The sequence below is a fragment of the Hipposideros armiger genome, unplaced genomic scaffold (assembly GCF_001890085.2).
Source record: "Hipposideros armiger isolate ML-2016 unplaced genomic scaffold, ASM189008v1 scaffold_21, whole genome shotgun sequence".
NCBI classification, from domain to species: domain Eukaryota; kingdom Metazoa; phylum Chordata; class Mammalia; order Chiroptera; family Hipposideridae; genus Hipposideros; species Hipposideros armiger.
This window is the reverse complement of record NW_017731371.1, coordinates 396,797-405,012: the sequence shown is the minus strand read 5'-3', so window position 1 is coordinate 405,012 and position 8,216 is coordinate 396,797.

Here is an 8,216-nt window from a genome sequence, read left to right as displayed (position 1 = left end):
CATATATTTTTTTGGATTAATGTCTTGGGATTTTTTGGATAAATACCTAAGAGTGGTATTGCTGGGTCATAAGGTAGTTCCATTTTCAGATTTTTGAGGTGCCTCCATACTGATTTCCATAGTGATGTACCAGTCTGCAGTCCCACCAGCAGTGCACCAGCGTTCCCTTTTCCCCACAGCCTCGCCAGCATTTGTTGTTTGTTGATTTTATATATATATTTTTTAATCAAGCTCCAAAGGCTTCTTGGACCATAAATACCTCCTATAACACAATCTTTTGATGATTTACGGGTAAGTGAAGCAGAAACATATGGGTTTCATTTCCCATAAGTCACACACGGTCCTTAAAAAAAGCAAGGGAGCATGTGCTCAGCACGATGGATTCTGTTTGGTTGAACCCAAAACATTTGAAAAATACTTGGAGGCTGATGAATCCAAAATATTTACCCATCTCTATTTATAACATGGGGGGGAAAAGCCCTTGATTCATAGCGACAGAGAAGCTGCTCACAACTGCGGAGTGGGTAAGCAGCAAGCGGCACAGGCTTCAAGATAACTGTGTTCCTCCTGCGGTTCCCACCCCAGACACTTAACTCCACCTCAAATCAAAGACACTGAAGCCCTGACTCAAACAGAGCTAGTCTGGTTTGGTATTGCTTCAGCTTTTCTCACCTAAAACAACCGTGAGCTGTTTCAAGCTATTTGATGTCCAGTCATGTTTGTGCTGCTGTGGGATGATGCCAGCCTTCACCAATAATCCAGATCTGACCCCTTGTGGCAACAGCCACACCACAAGGAATCCTGGCTTCTTTTCCTTTCATAAAACCACAGCTGTTGTGCCTGCATAAGCCCCTGCCTTTTTATTAAAGAAATAAATCATGGTGGTTTTATGGAGCAGGAGAAATGTTGCTTCCTGCCAGTATCTCTGATGGTCCTGATGTCTCTTCATTGATGCAAAGCCCAAATTCTACTCTGAGAGCTACTGATAATTCTTTTGAGTTTATGTAACCTGGGCAGAGGCACCATTCTGCGTGCAAGGGTTTTTGTTTTTTTTTTAACAGCAGCAGCAGAAACTCAAACAGGATGTTTGTGAAGTTTGGTAAAATAGGTCCACTGGGCATCTGGTTCTCTTCTACCGTTATTGTTTACTTGGCCTTGCCACTTAGCTCAGAAACAGCGAGTGCCAGCCACCTGACATCTGTTATCTCAGATCCTTTAACAGTCCCACAAGGTGAAGCGTCAGTGTTAACAGGAGAGAAAATGGGGGTGTAGGGGCTCGAAGCGACTTGCCCCTAATTGCAAGGCTAATCCAGAGCAAATCTGGGCTTGAAATGCACGTCTTTCTGGTGCCTCCTGACTCTCCTTCCACTGCCTCCTGCAGCCCCGAGCTGTCAGATTGCCACATGGAACAGCCTGACCTCCAAAGAGTTGTTTTTTAAGAGACGCCTTTTGTCACAAGAAAAGTCTCTGCATAAATTGACTTTTAGACACTATGTGGAATTTGAAAATGCCTAAATTGAAAATATTACAAAGTGTTCTGTGGTAGGCTGGAAAGAGAGATGGGGAGGATATACTTTACATGCAGACTTTTTAAACTATTAATAAAACAAACAAAAAGAAAGTGTTATAGTTGTTGTATCAGTCCTGATAAACACATCTTAAATCCCCAAGGACTCCTTGCCCCAGGGCAGTGTTTTTCAACCTTTTTTTTCTTTTTTCTTAATTGCTCCCCTTCCAAGTCTTTTATTATATATATATTTCTAATCCCCCCCAACCATGAAATTTTAATGCCACACATATACCTTACATCTATGTATTATGGCCTTTTAGTGGGCCACAAACCAATGTATTATCTAAAATTATGCCACTCCCCAAAGTCAATTTTTACTGCCTCTGAGGGACATATATCCAAAGAGCTGACAATGTTGACTTCAGATAATCTGATGGTGAAGCTGATTAAAGAAAGCATGAAATGTAAACTCTTCCTAAATTGCCAGAAAAAAAAAAGCACAACAAACTGCCCCTTAACTGTGTTCAAGAGGAAACTGGGTTTGTTTGAGAAGGGCAATAAATGTATTATATTTTTCTATGCATTTGAGTATTTTTATCATAAAAATCGAGCTCATGGTGCTGAAGTAGACTATAAAATAGCCTCTAGTCCAACCAGTTGTCTTCAGGCAAAAAGATATTGGCCTGACTTGTTTTTAAATAATGAGGCATCTCAGCAGAGGGCTTTAAGTTATTTGTTTATGTGCCACAGACTTAAACTCAGACTTCAATAAAAAATATTCACCAAGGACATTCTTGCTTTATCTTTGGCATAATAAAAAACATTGCCAGAGCAAATAGAAGGATTTTTTTTCTTTTGATCTCCCTTCTTATGGAGAGGGGGTGTTTCTTCAGTATTATATCTGGCATTCCGCTGATAATAAAATATTTTGTATACATTATGTTATAAAACCTCTTGTTTCAAGAGCCTGAGATCTTAAATATCTGCTATGAGTCTCGACAACTCATCGCAAGTTCTGGTGGCCCAGCTGTCCTGGCCCAGCTCTCCACGCTGCTCCTCCACCTCTTTTTTAACACCTACTAAACCAAACCACACACAGTACTTGCACATAGTAGGTGCTCAGTAAATATTTGCCTACTAAGCTGGGTGCACACCTTTTTTGTTAATAGTGCTAATAATAGTGACCAGCTTGGCTGAAGATGACTAAAATTGCAAGATGTTAAGACCAGATCAATACTTAAGGTTTTCTACTTCATATAATATGAACATTTTGAAATAATTTTGCTTCTTTTTTTAGAGAATTGGCAGAAGTCCAATGCCTTATGGCATGTGAACAATAAATGTTTAATAAATACTTAGTCACTAGTTTATTACCCACAGATTTCTAAAGCTGGTTTAAATCAGTTTGTTCATGGCTGATAACAGTCTAATATTTTACATCTTCATATGCATTTTATAAAAAGCATTTCAACCTCTTAATTGAAAACAGTTTAAGTTGTAAGGGAATTCCCTCTTATTCTCATTCTTTCCACAAGTTTCAGGGAGGGAGGGGTGCTTCTTCTCTGGTAATTTGCTTCCCCATTAGTCTCTTCTCTCTAGCACCTTCAATTTCTTCTATTTTACTGGCTTCTTCCCCTCAACCTTCAGTTACAGGTGTTCTCTGCCTTAAAAAACCTAACCTGCATTTGCTCTGTGCGTCCACCCTCTTCCTGATAAAAAGTGGCCTAAGTCACTGCCTCCTTTCTCCTGATATCTTCATTCATGTTTTTATCCTCTCTCTAGCTTATCAGCTGGATTCTATCTTTTTCTCTCACTTGAAACATCTTAGAACAGGGTCAGTGGCATTTCAGTCAACTCACGCAAGGGTTTTTTCCAGTTTCCATTACCCACAATAACTTCAATGGATTTTACACTGTTAGCCTCACACCTAGTAGAAATTATCTCCTTTCTTAACCACTCATTGATTAAAAATAATAATAATAATATACAAATTCCTCAGATTGCCTTCAGAATCTGATGAATATAATCTATCCAAGAAGCAGAGTCCAAAACCTAAGTCACAGCCGGCAGTTCCTGCTGTGACTGGTCACCACTCTGAGGGAGTCGGGGGCAAGATGGCAGCTGGTTAGTAGGGAGCCCTGTATTCTGAGACACAGGAAGAAAGGAGAGGGATTATTCTTGTCGTGTGCCAAGTCTTGTGCCAGGCAATTTGCTACTGAGTTCTCCCTTTGCTGTGATAGAATGGAATTTTCAGTAGCTCCTCACGCCCTCCTTTCCTACAGGTTATTGCGGAGATAGAAACTTGGTTAGAGCAACACCACATGGAAGCTTTACCCAAGTGCTGGTCGATATCAGCAAGGCCAAGTTTGTTTGCCTTGTGGAGGCTCTCCTTGAACTCTAAAAGCTTTAAGCTGACTCCTGTGGAGACTATTTCGCCATCATCCTTGCTGGCTGCCGAATGAAGCTGAATTAAGGGCAGATGGTAAGGGACACCAGTAAGACAATATTTTCCAGACACCCACCCTCGTCTGACTGTGTATGAATCAAAATGAAACTTGATAGGAAAAGCATCCTCTGAATCAATAATTCTCAACTGGCCACGATTGCTCCCTGTCTAGGGTTATTTTTGGTTGTCACGTATGAGGTTGAGGGCTTGCTACTGGCATCTAGTGGGCAGAGGCCTGGGATGCTGCTAAACATCCTACAATGTACAGCGCCTCCCTCCACAGCAAAGAATGATTTGGTGGAAACGTCAGTAGTGCCAAAGCCGAGGCTTATGCTCTAGGTTCTCCACGTGTTCAAATGAGAATGCTTTCTTTCTAGAATAGGCTGTGTCAAACAGGCTCTTTCCACACTCATGATGCGTACCTAAGGGATTGCGTTACAAATGAAGCAGCAGGCACAGAGTCTAAGTAGCTTAGTCATATTTCTGTAGCCAACAAGGGAGGAGACCTTTGAAATGTGAACGTGGGCCCTGCCTGACTGCCTTCCCAGCCTATGCTTTTTTTCCACATCACCTGCCCTGAGCAGCTAGGCGGCAGGCATTCAGCCGTATGTGACTAAGGGTGAAATCACTTCTGCAATGCAAAAGTCAGCTGGAGAAAGTGTAAAGACAGGAGATGAAGCTGAGTCTTCCCCTATAAAAGCTGTAATGGAATTAGAGTGGGCAGGGATGAAAGCTAGGAGCTGTCTGAAGCGTGGGCAAATGCATTCTCTGAGGTCTGAAGCCAGAGCCCAGTTACAGGAAGATACTAACACAAGGTCAGTGAGGCTGGTCAGCGGCAGCCACATGAAAGTTTGCTCCTATGTAAAGCGAAGACTAGGGGATGTTCTTGCGAAGTGATAACCCCAGTCTGGCAAATATGGTCTTAACCAAGTTCTGCCCTTGAACATGCCCTGTTTGTTACATCCGCCGGGCCTGTAACCACGCTTCTTACCTCCTGTCCCCCACAGGGGCTTCCGCCCCAAGCAACTTCTCCCTTCCCCTTTTATATCCCTAACGCTCCTTCTCAGAGCAGCCACTCAATACACAACCATTGAATTCTGAACGTTTTAGCTAGTAAGATACTGCTTTTGGTTCATGTTTTTACTATTAACAACAAAACATTATTTCTCCAACATCAGACTCAGAATGGAAAATGTTATTTTCTATAATTGTAGAGTTCCTGCTTTAACAAACATTTGCTATTTCTGTACTCTATACTCCATCCCGCTTCATTTTAGAAAAAAGGTATCGAAGATCCAAAGGGAAAAAATTATCCATCCAGTTTAATGCAGAGCCAAGAAAAATATAATCCTTCTCACTCTTTCTTTTGATATTACAAAAAGTGTGATAAAAAATATGTTTAAATTAAAAAAATATATTACAGTAAAAGTCATATTGCCATTAATCCCCCTCAAAATACTCCCACTTGCTTTGAACACACTTATCCCATCGTTCTTGCCACTCTCTGAGCAGTTCTGGAAGTCCTCTTTCGTGAGTGTCTTTAGTTACACTGTCATGGCTGCCTCAATGTCCAGAATTGATTCAAAACATTTACCTTTCATGGTCATTTTGACTTTGGGGAAGAGCTAGAAGTCGCACAGTGCCAGATCCGGTGAATAAGGTGGATGAGGACACACCATATTGTTTTTATTTGACAGAAATTGCCCTATACCAGAGGCGATGTGTGACATAGAGTGTTGTCATGATGGAGGATGAAGTAAATATACTCATGAAAGAGGACTTGCAGAACTGCTTCAGAAAGTGGCAAGAACAATGGGATAAGTGTGTTCGAAGTGAGGGGGCATAAATGGCGATGTGTCTTTTACTGTAATAGTTTTTTTAATTTTAACATTCACCATATTATTTGATCACACCTTGTGTTCATTTTCTTGAATGGGATATATACATAGGGTGCCCCCCAAAAATGTATGCATGTTTTAAGAAAGGAAAAAAACGTATTAATATATACCAATAACAAAAGATGAATACAAATCATGTTTGACTTCTGCAATTACAAGAGGTGCTCAAAGTGGTTACCATCAGCATCCAGACACTTCCGATTACAGTGAACTACTGATTGTGCAACGTTGACCAAAGTGTTAACATGTCTTAAAATGTGTATACAGTTTTTTGGCACCCCCTGGTATATATACATGCTGTACAAAATCAAAAAAACAAAGACAGGGTTTACATGAAAATAATAAATTCTTTTCCCACCCCTGACTAACCAGGTTCCCACTCTAGGACCCAGCCCAGTGGCAACCTGTGTTAACAGTTTCTTGTGCATCCTTCCAGAAAGTCTATGTATTTGCAGATGTGTATATCATGTGTGAGTATCACCTCCTGACCTGCAGGCCAGTATTCTTCCCATTTCACTCTGTGGCCAGTGCGGCCTCTATTGCACAAGACGAGCCATGACAAAACAGATGACACATTCATGATGTTGAAGGAAAACTTGGTGACTCAAACACAAATTGTTCCATACACCTTTCATCCTCATTACCAGGTAACTTTGCCAAGGTCAAGTGGTGACATTTTGATTTACCACTAAGCAGACTGGATACAACTCACATTTGACGAGAATCTGAAATTCAAATACCAAAAAGAAAAAAAATATTTTCTTAAGGCCTCCGGTTTCATAATTGAACTTGCTTTTTTGCTTTGTTGAAAATATTATTTTCCTTTCAGTTCAAAGAACACAGTCTATCTGAAAGAATAAAAAACAGAACTCACCCAAAGTCCCCAATTAATCATCAAATCTTTAAATTTAAGATCTAATTTTACCACATTCTTGAAATCTCCATTTAGCATCTCAGAGAACAAGGACCAAGAAGCCTCATTGTTTTGAGTAGCCCAAATAAGTGGAGCCAAATCCAGGCTTCAGGTATGAAATACAAATTTGGCTAACTGTGGCTTTGCCATTTACAAGAACCTGTATTCGAATAAATCAGGGATACATTTCTCTTGGCTAAAGAGAGCCTTTTAAATAGTGACTTCAGCCCTCCTAAGGTTTTTGTTCAGGTTGCCTGAAAGTGGACAATTTTCACAAGTTTGCTTTGGCACCCTTGGCATGAATTTTTATTGAAAGTCACAGTTGTTTTAGTGGGCACCAGTCTGCCAGCAGATCTCTGTGGAGGCCTCCCAGCCAATTCCATGAGAACTATGTGCACCTAAGACATGCCAAGCGTTGTAAGGAGTGACCTGTTCTCCAACTCTGTGCTCGCCTGCACATGACCATTAACTTTTGATTTAAGGAAAACAATTTTGGGTGTGTCTGCAGCATTTCTGAAATCAAATAGCCATCTCGATATTGACGAGTCCTCTGCTTCCCCCTGCAAAGATTTCTTTTTCTCTGGAGTTATACCCAATTTATTCTATCATACCAGGCAAAGGAAACTATGGGAGGTAGGTTCATTGGGAACATACATTTTTCCATGGAATTAAACACAATAAAGATTCGGTTGGGAAGAGATGGGAATGTAGCCCAAAATCCATTCTCAAAATGCCCTTGAAATAACCAGTGGGAAAGATGACTGATTTAGGAGGCTTCAAATAAATGTGCAGAGGTATTTTGAGATGAAAAAGACATCTTCTATGATATTGGAGAAAATAAAATGGTAAAAATAATTGCTAAGAGAGTCACTTAAAACAGAGTTGGGAGGCCATTGAGGAAATGGGGCCTACGCATGTCTCATGTCTCGGTTCTTGGAAATATGGTTAAGTTGCTGACCTGCTGTTAAACCCAGCTCAAGGCCAAACAACAAACATTCTGGATCCATGATTGCTACGTGGACATACAAGGACTTGACTTCCTTCTCATCATGGTGACCGGACGATCTGCATTTTTCACCTTGAAAAGAACCAATCCATTTCGACAACCAGCACCCTTCATTTACATAATGGGCCTAACCAGTCCCAACTGACCTAGCCAACATCCTTCATTTACATGGAGGACCTAAAGGAGAACAAGTCTTCAGGCTTTGTCCTTCGTAAACCCGGCCTTCCTTTGTTCCCTCGGAGCACAATTTAGGTTCCTACCTGAATCTGGGTCCCAGACTGCAATCCCACTTTTGCTCAAATAAACACTTTTTTAAATTCTTTACTACAGTCTAGATCTTTGTTGTTGTTGTTAACAGTTATTTTTATGTTACCACACATAAATCATCACATTATCACCAGGAAGTCAAACAAAAATCCGTTCCAATTAGAGTTTACAAGGTC